General features: G+C 54.0%; 1 long non-coding RNA gene across 1 annotated transcript; it reads right to left on the bottom strand.

The window, feature by feature from the left end:
* Positions 1 to 2,309: 2,309 nt before the first annotated feature.
* On the bottom strand, positions 2,310 to 6,519 carry LOC144381024 (uncharacterized). The gene is made up of 2 exons (XR_013445429.1): positions 6,356 to 6,519; positions 2,310 to 3,116 (listed from the first exon to the last, which is right to left on the bottom strand). It is a non-coding gene; the product is annotated as an uncharacterized LOC144381024 (long non-coding RNA).
* Between the last annotated feature and the right edge of the window lie 561 nt (positions 6,520 to 7,080).

The raw sequence follows: 7,080 nt of genomic DNA on the forward strand, positions 1-7,080 counted from the left end.
GTGACTTGGTTGCACTCTCCGTATGATGTTATTCCAGACCACACAGCCCAGATCAGGGACTGGGACACGTTACCCCAGAGGGAGAACTTCTGGGCAGGGAGTACAGTTCTCCTGAAGGATGAGACTTTCTCACTTTCCATCATCCCCGGATGTAGTAGTCCTCAGTGAGAGGTGAGGACTTGGCAGCAGGCCTTGGGAAGGAGGCTGCCTTCTCTCTCTTGGCCTGAAGGAGCAGAGGCTGAGATTCCACGTGAGAAGCGGGGCGGGGCATGGGGGTGGGGTGGGGGGGAATTCATGGCAATTCAGCTAGCTATCCCTTGCAATAGACTTGGCAATGAGGTGTTAGTTGGAGTAGCTTGGGCCTGTGACCACTGAAGGCAGACGCAGCTCATAATCTCACACCTGCTCTTGGGTACCCATTGGGTGAGTTTGGCGGCTCTCCCCAAGCCCCCAGCAAAGCCTTGCTGGACAGTCCCCCTGCAGGCACTGGAGGGAAGATCTGGGCCCACGTTCAGGACAAAGACGGCCGTGGTTTGCAGTGGCCGCTAAGGGGAGGGGATGTCCAGATGGCATGGTGTAACCCACTGAAGGGAGCCAGGAGGCTGCCAGATGGGACAGGATCTGGCCAGGTGACATGGAGGGGCCCGTGGGTATTTCTTGGTGAAGATATGACTTCCTGTGCCCTAATGGACTGGGGACTCAAACCCTGGGAAAGTGCCCCATGGCTGGGACATCTGGGCTCAGTGGAACTGCTGGGGCAGGAGGCTTTGCGACCCAGGTGGATACGTGACCTTGAACTGGCCATATCTTCTCTCCACTCTTGGTTTTCCTCTCTGGACTGTTGTGAAGACCAGATGAAATGAAGAAGGGATCGAGCTTGACAACATCCCCCTGCTAGGCCCTGTGCTCTAGGTAAGGGACACAGGTAAGGGACCGATTATGTAGGGGGCGAAGGAGCCGTGGGGACTGAACCACACAGCACCCGCCCTCAAGGAGGCCCTGTCCAGGGCGGATGGCAGCACATAACAACCACAGAGTGCAATGACAGGGCTAGGAACAAAGGATGGGCGGGCCTGAACGACAAGTAATTTGGGAAGTGGAGATGTCCCCAGGGAGTCTTCTGAGCTGAGTCTTAGAAAAGTGCATCAGAAGAGGGAGCAAGGCCTCCCACATGGAAGGACCAGAGGTGTAAGGTACAGCATGAGTCGGAGGTGCAGAGCCGGCCGGGGGTTAATGGAAGTGGGGCGGTAATCCCTGCACATTATGAATGGACCAGTCAGCATTAGGGCAGGTGAGGGGTGTGGGGGTGGGAGAACAGGGGAGGCGGTGGGATGGGAGTGGGAGTGGAAAGGAGCTCAGGGATGAACCAGCCCAGCCTTCCTCTCTGGGAATCCTATACCCCCACCATCTCACTCCTCAACCACCCCAGGAGCCTCCCATCTGATCACCTGGCTTCACTTGGGCCCCCTAGGGGCCCTCCAGCACTCAGAATGACCTTTTATTTTATTTATTTATATATTTATATATTTATTTATTTTTAAAAATTTATTTATCTATTTGAGAGAGAGTGTGGGGAGGAGGGGCAGAGAGAGAGAGAGGGAGAGAGAATCTCAAGCAGACTCCATGCTAAGCACCGAGCTGACACAGGGCTCGATCCCAGGACCCTGAGATGAGGACCTAAACCGGAACCAAGAGTCGCATGCTTAATTGACTGCGCGACTCAGGCGCCCTGCAGAGTGACCTTTTAGAAACAGGTCAGAAGACATCACTCCCTTGTGTAAAATCCTTCATGACTTCCCCCAACGTGGGGTGACACCCACTCCCTACTGCAGGCCCCTCCTGCCCTTTGCTCACCCCACCCCCCTTCCTGCTCCACTAAGGCACCTGCATCATTCTTTTTTTTTTTTAAGATTTTATTTATTTATTTGACAGAGAGAGAGCACAAGCAGGGGGAGTGGCAGGCAGAGGGAGAGGGAGAAGCAGGCTCCCCGTTGAGCAGGGACCCCCCCCCCAAAGCTGGGCTCCATCCCAGGACCCCGGGATCATGACCTGAGCCGAAGGCAGACACTTAACCGACACTGAGCCACCCAGGCGCCCTAGGCACCTGCATCATTCTTGCCTGTCTCTCTCCACCCTGCCTGGATGCTCCCCGGCTGCTCCTGCTCACCATTCAGGCCTCTGATCAATGTTACCCCTGCAAAAAACCTTCTTCGACCAACCATTTAGAGATACCCACCACCCCACTCTATCACAGTGTCAAGGAAAATCAGGGTGGACTGTGTGTGAGAGAAAACCCAAAATCTCAGTGGTTTAAGCAAAACAGGAGTTTATTTCTCTTTGATGTAAAACCTGGAGTAGGAGGTCCCAGGCTGGCCTGGTGCTCTGTAGTGTCAGGGACTCCACCCAGGTAACTTGTATTTTGTGGCATCTTTGGCAAGTGGCTTTCTCTTCGTGGTTCATTATGGCTGGTTGAGCTTCAGCCATCACTTCTGCATTCCAGCCAACAGGAAGGAGGAAAGGGTAAAGGACGATGTGTCCCTTCCCTTGAAGGACATTTCCTGGAGGCTGTTTCTGCTTACACCTCATTAGTCAGGACTTAGTCACATGGCCATTCAGCTTCAAGGGAGCCTGGGAACTGTAGTCTTTTTTTTTTTTTTAATTTTATTATGTTATGTTAGTCACCATACAATACATCATTGGTTTTTGATGTGGTGATCCACGATCCATTGTTTTCGTATAACACCCAGTGCTCCATGCAGTACGTGCCCTCCTTAATACCCATCACCGGGCTAACCAATCGCCCCTCCCCCCTCCCCTCTAAAACCCTGCTTGTTTCTCAGAGTCCATAGTCTCTCATGGTTCATCTCTCCCTCCAATTCCCCCCCCCTCATTTTTCCATTCCTTCTCCTAATGTCCTCCATGCTATTCCTTATGTTCCACAGATAAATGAAACCATATGATAATTGACTTTCTCTGCTTGACTTATTCCACTTAGCATAATCTCCTCCAGTCCCATCCATGTTGTTGTAAAAGTTGGGTATTCATCCTTTCTGATGGCTGAGTAATATTCCATTAGAAATGTAGTCTTTATTTTGGGAAGTCTTGTGTCCAGAGTTCTAGTTCATGGGAAGAAAAGGAGAATGAAAATTGGAGGATGCCCTGTCATCTCTGCCAGAATCATATCACCTGCTAAATCCTCTTCTTTTTCTGACCAGCTGATAGTTTCCTGCTTAATTATCTCTTTCCACTAGAAAATAAATTCCATGAGGGCAAGTTTTTTGCTAGACTTGTCTATCACTGTATCTCCCGAGCCTGGCACAGGTAGGCTCTGAATTTTTACTGAATGAATGAATGACTCCCCACAATAACTATTTCAGGGAAACAGATGGGGAAAATGAGGCTCAGAGAGATTAAGGAACTTGCCTAAGGTGACAGAGGAGGTAACAGGGCCGTGAACCTTGCTCTCTGTGGCTCCAGCTTTGGTTCAACTCTTTGTACCTATCGTGCCCGCTCCTCTGAGCACTCAGCTCCACCCTGGATCAAGTTAGAAGCCAGGAAACAATCACGTGGAGTCTATTAGTGCTGTTTCCCTGGGAAATTCCACCTCGAGTTCTCACCATGGCATGCCTTTAGCTTCTAATGGGATCAACACAAGAGCTGGTTATTTTGGACAGGTTTCTGTAACTCTTCCGCAGATCACTGGGTGAGGATGTTACATAGAAGCCATGAATTAGTTCGTCCTGGAACCCAGCGCTAGGAAGAGGTCTGAAACTTCAGGCGAACTAATAGGTTTCTTTGTTTCACTTTGTTTCAGCTGAGGGAGAACTACCTACCTATCTTTTCAGATCTTCCTTTTTCCCGTGGCTGCTAGGAAATTTGGACTTTAAGTTTCGTGCCCAGAGGCAGCCCCACCCTCAGGAGAAGGGCTGGAGTGGACAGACCATGTGACTTGGAACCAGGGGGCCAGGACTTGTGTCTCAGCTGATGCTCGGTGAGCAAGACATTCAAACTTCCCTGAACCTTAGGCTGGAGGTTGTAAACATATCTTCCTTCCCTCCCAGGGCCCTTGGGAGGATTAAATGAGCTAATACGTGGGAAAGCTCTCTAGAAATGCCTCAGTGACGCATAGATGGTTGGCCCTTACCACACGCAGTAACAGGGCACCCTGCTCGCCAAGGCTGAGCTGCAACTGCTCAGGCCCCAGGAGTTCTCTGATTAGATTGCAAAGTGGTCAGGGAAGGCTTCAAGGAGGAGGCTTCTTTCCAGACAAGTGGGACCCTCTGGTGCAGAACACTGACAGTGCTGTCCCTGTCCCCCGTAGTGCTGGCTCCTTCTGTTTCCCAACCCAGCAGGTCCTGGTCCAAATAATCCTTTTTGGTTCTTTCTCATCCAACACTGACCCTGTGGTCTAGCCTCTGTCCCCAGGGGTAAAGCACAGCCCACAGGTGGAGAGAGAAGCTATAGGATGGCACACAAATCCCCGGAGACTGAAGGGCTTTGGAATGAGGAAGAGTTTAGACTTGGGACAAACCTCAGCCAAGGGTGGGGAGGCTAAATTCTAGGCCCTTCCCAGCTCGCTCTTTCCCATTAACCAGCAACCTCTGACCCTCTGCTTCCTCAGCCATACGAAAAGACTTGATCACAGGGCGCAAAGACCACCCTCAACAAGGCCAGCTGTCCTACAGGCAGTTCTTTGTTAATCCTCCCAATATCTGAATAAAGTGGGGCACAGAGAGTTCAAGTAACTTCCCAGAGGTCACACCGCTCATAAGCGTGGAACTGGAACGGGATTCCCACAAGGGCAGCCAGGGTACAAAGATTAGGATGAGGACAGGGAGGGAAAACCCTCAAGGAAATGGCTCTTCTCAGTCAGTGAGAGTTCCGGGTCAAGCCGCCCCAGGGAGCCAGACCCATGTGGGACCCTCAGGCTCAGGTGGGGCTGCACTAGGCTTACTGGCTTACAGAGGCCTGGAGGGCAGGCCAGACAGCTTGGCCAACCCCTTCCTTCCAGCGGAATCCACATTCAGGCCTGAATCCTTCCAACCTCTGCCCACCTAGGGCCCAGACAGCAGGGGGAGGGGCGATGCAGGCCTGTTTGTGGGGAGCTCCACACCTGAAGGACCTTTGGGGAGGAGCAGAGAACCCACAGGTGAGTGGGCTGGAGAGAGGCCCCATACATGGAGGTTCCATGCATGGGAGCGGAGAGCGGTCCCCTCTTCCCTCCCACAGGGCTAGGGCACACGGGGAACCACACACAGTAACCAGGGGCCCCCTGACCCTGCACTCCGTAGTCCACTCCCAGCCGCTTCTGGCGACCTCAGGATAAAGTCCAAATTCTTCCTTCTGACCTAGTTTCTGTTGACATCCTGGCCGGGCCTCCTGGCTGTGAACTTGCTCTTGATCCCAGGTCCTGCCCTCCTAGTCCTGGTCTCTGCACTCTCCCTTCCCCAGGTTAAATGTTTAAAACTGAGCTCCATCCCTCTCCTTCGGCAGGCCAGCCACCTCCCCTTCAGTTGACTTGCCACGTGTTCCCCATTGTGGCTGCTCTTCTCTGGGTCTTCCTGCGGGGACCCCCACCATGCGCTTCCTCCCCTTCCCGACGGCCCCCCTGCGACTCAGTCCCCCTTTCAGGGCTGACCCGCACCCAGCGGGAGCTCCAAACTAGGTGGGGTGGGGTCCGCCCAGGCCTCACTTGGGCTACCAACCATCAAGCTCCGCTGGGAAGCTGCCTGTCCCTGCCCCCTCCTTCCCAGGCCTACTCCGAAGTAGGCCGCAGCCTCTTTCGCTGGGGGCATGGGAGCGAGGGGTCGGCCCCAGGCAGTATCCCTCTGGGCTCGGAGGGTCCCTGACGCCAGGAGCCAAGGTGGCAGGGTGCTGCGTCTAGAAGGCTGCCTCTGTGGTCCCCAGGGCAACTTTTGCTGTGTGGGAGGAACCCCAGCATTAAGGAAGGGTCTCCCCTAGTCACCCTCTCGGTGCCGCTTGTTTTAAAGTAAAGTGCTGATGGAATGCGGATCGTTGCAGTTGTGACGCCACAGGAAGCCTTCGCAGTAAACAATGAGGGCAGTTCCACACTTGCTGGCCGGGGGCTGGGGGAGGGGGGAGGGGGGAGGGGGCTATCGGGAGGAGGCGCAGGAACTTGCTCCCGTTCAGTCGCTGTGGCCAGATGGCGGCTGGCACACCTGACCAGGAGCAGGACTGGGGGAGGTCCTCTTCCATTTCCCCTCTGTCTTTCCTGTCTTGTCCTTGGCTTGTGTCTTATATGCGTCCCCTGGGGTCTCGCTCTGTGGCTGCCCCTCCAGGGCAGGTAGGCCTCCCTGTCTGTCTGGGCCTCCCCTCCCAGCCCTCCTTCTCTCACCGTCCTTCCTGGCGGAGGCGACAGAAAGTTCCTCGAGAAAAGGGCCAGGCCTGATGTGAGGGACAGCTCTTCCCGCCTCGAACAGTTCCATCCCTTCTCTGTCCCTCCTATCTGCTGAGCCAGATGTTTGGCACCTCTGCCTGACAGCTGATGGCAGGGTCTGTCCCAGGGCCTGGGCCTATGGGTGTGTCCGTGTGTGTGTATGTGCGTGTGTGTATGTGCGCGCGCGCGTGGGGGGGGGGCAGGGGCGTTGTGGTGTGCCTCTTACTAGCTGTGTGACCCTGAGTAAGTTCCCAGATATCATTAAAGTCTCAGATCCTGGGGCGCCTGGGTGGCTCAGTCGTTAAGCGTCTGCCTTCGGCTCAGGTCATGATCCCGGGGTCCTGGGATTGAGCCCCGCATGGGCTCCCTGCTCTGCGGGAGGCCTGCTTCTCCTCCCACTCCCCCTGCTTGTGTTCCCTCTCTCGCTGTGTCTCTCTTTGTCAAATAAATAAATAAAATCTTTTTTTTTTTTAAAGATTTTATTTATTTATTTGAGAGAGAGAATGAGACAGAGAGAGAGCATGAGATGGGGGAGGGTCAGAGGGAGAAGCAGACTCCCTGCCGAGCAGGGAGCCCGATGCGGGACTCGATCCCGGGACTCCAGGATCATGACCTGAGCCGAAGGCAGTCGCTTAACCAACTGAGCCACCCAGGTGCCCTAAATAAAATCTTTAAAAATAAAA

The sequence above is a fragment of the Halichoerus grypus genome, chromosome 2 (assembly GCF_964656455.1).
Source record: "Halichoerus grypus chromosome 2, mHalGry1.hap1.1, whole genome shotgun sequence".
In the NCBI taxonomy this organism is placed as follows: domain Eukaryota; kingdom Metazoa; phylum Chordata; class Mammalia; order Carnivora; family Phocidae; genus Halichoerus; species Halichoerus grypus.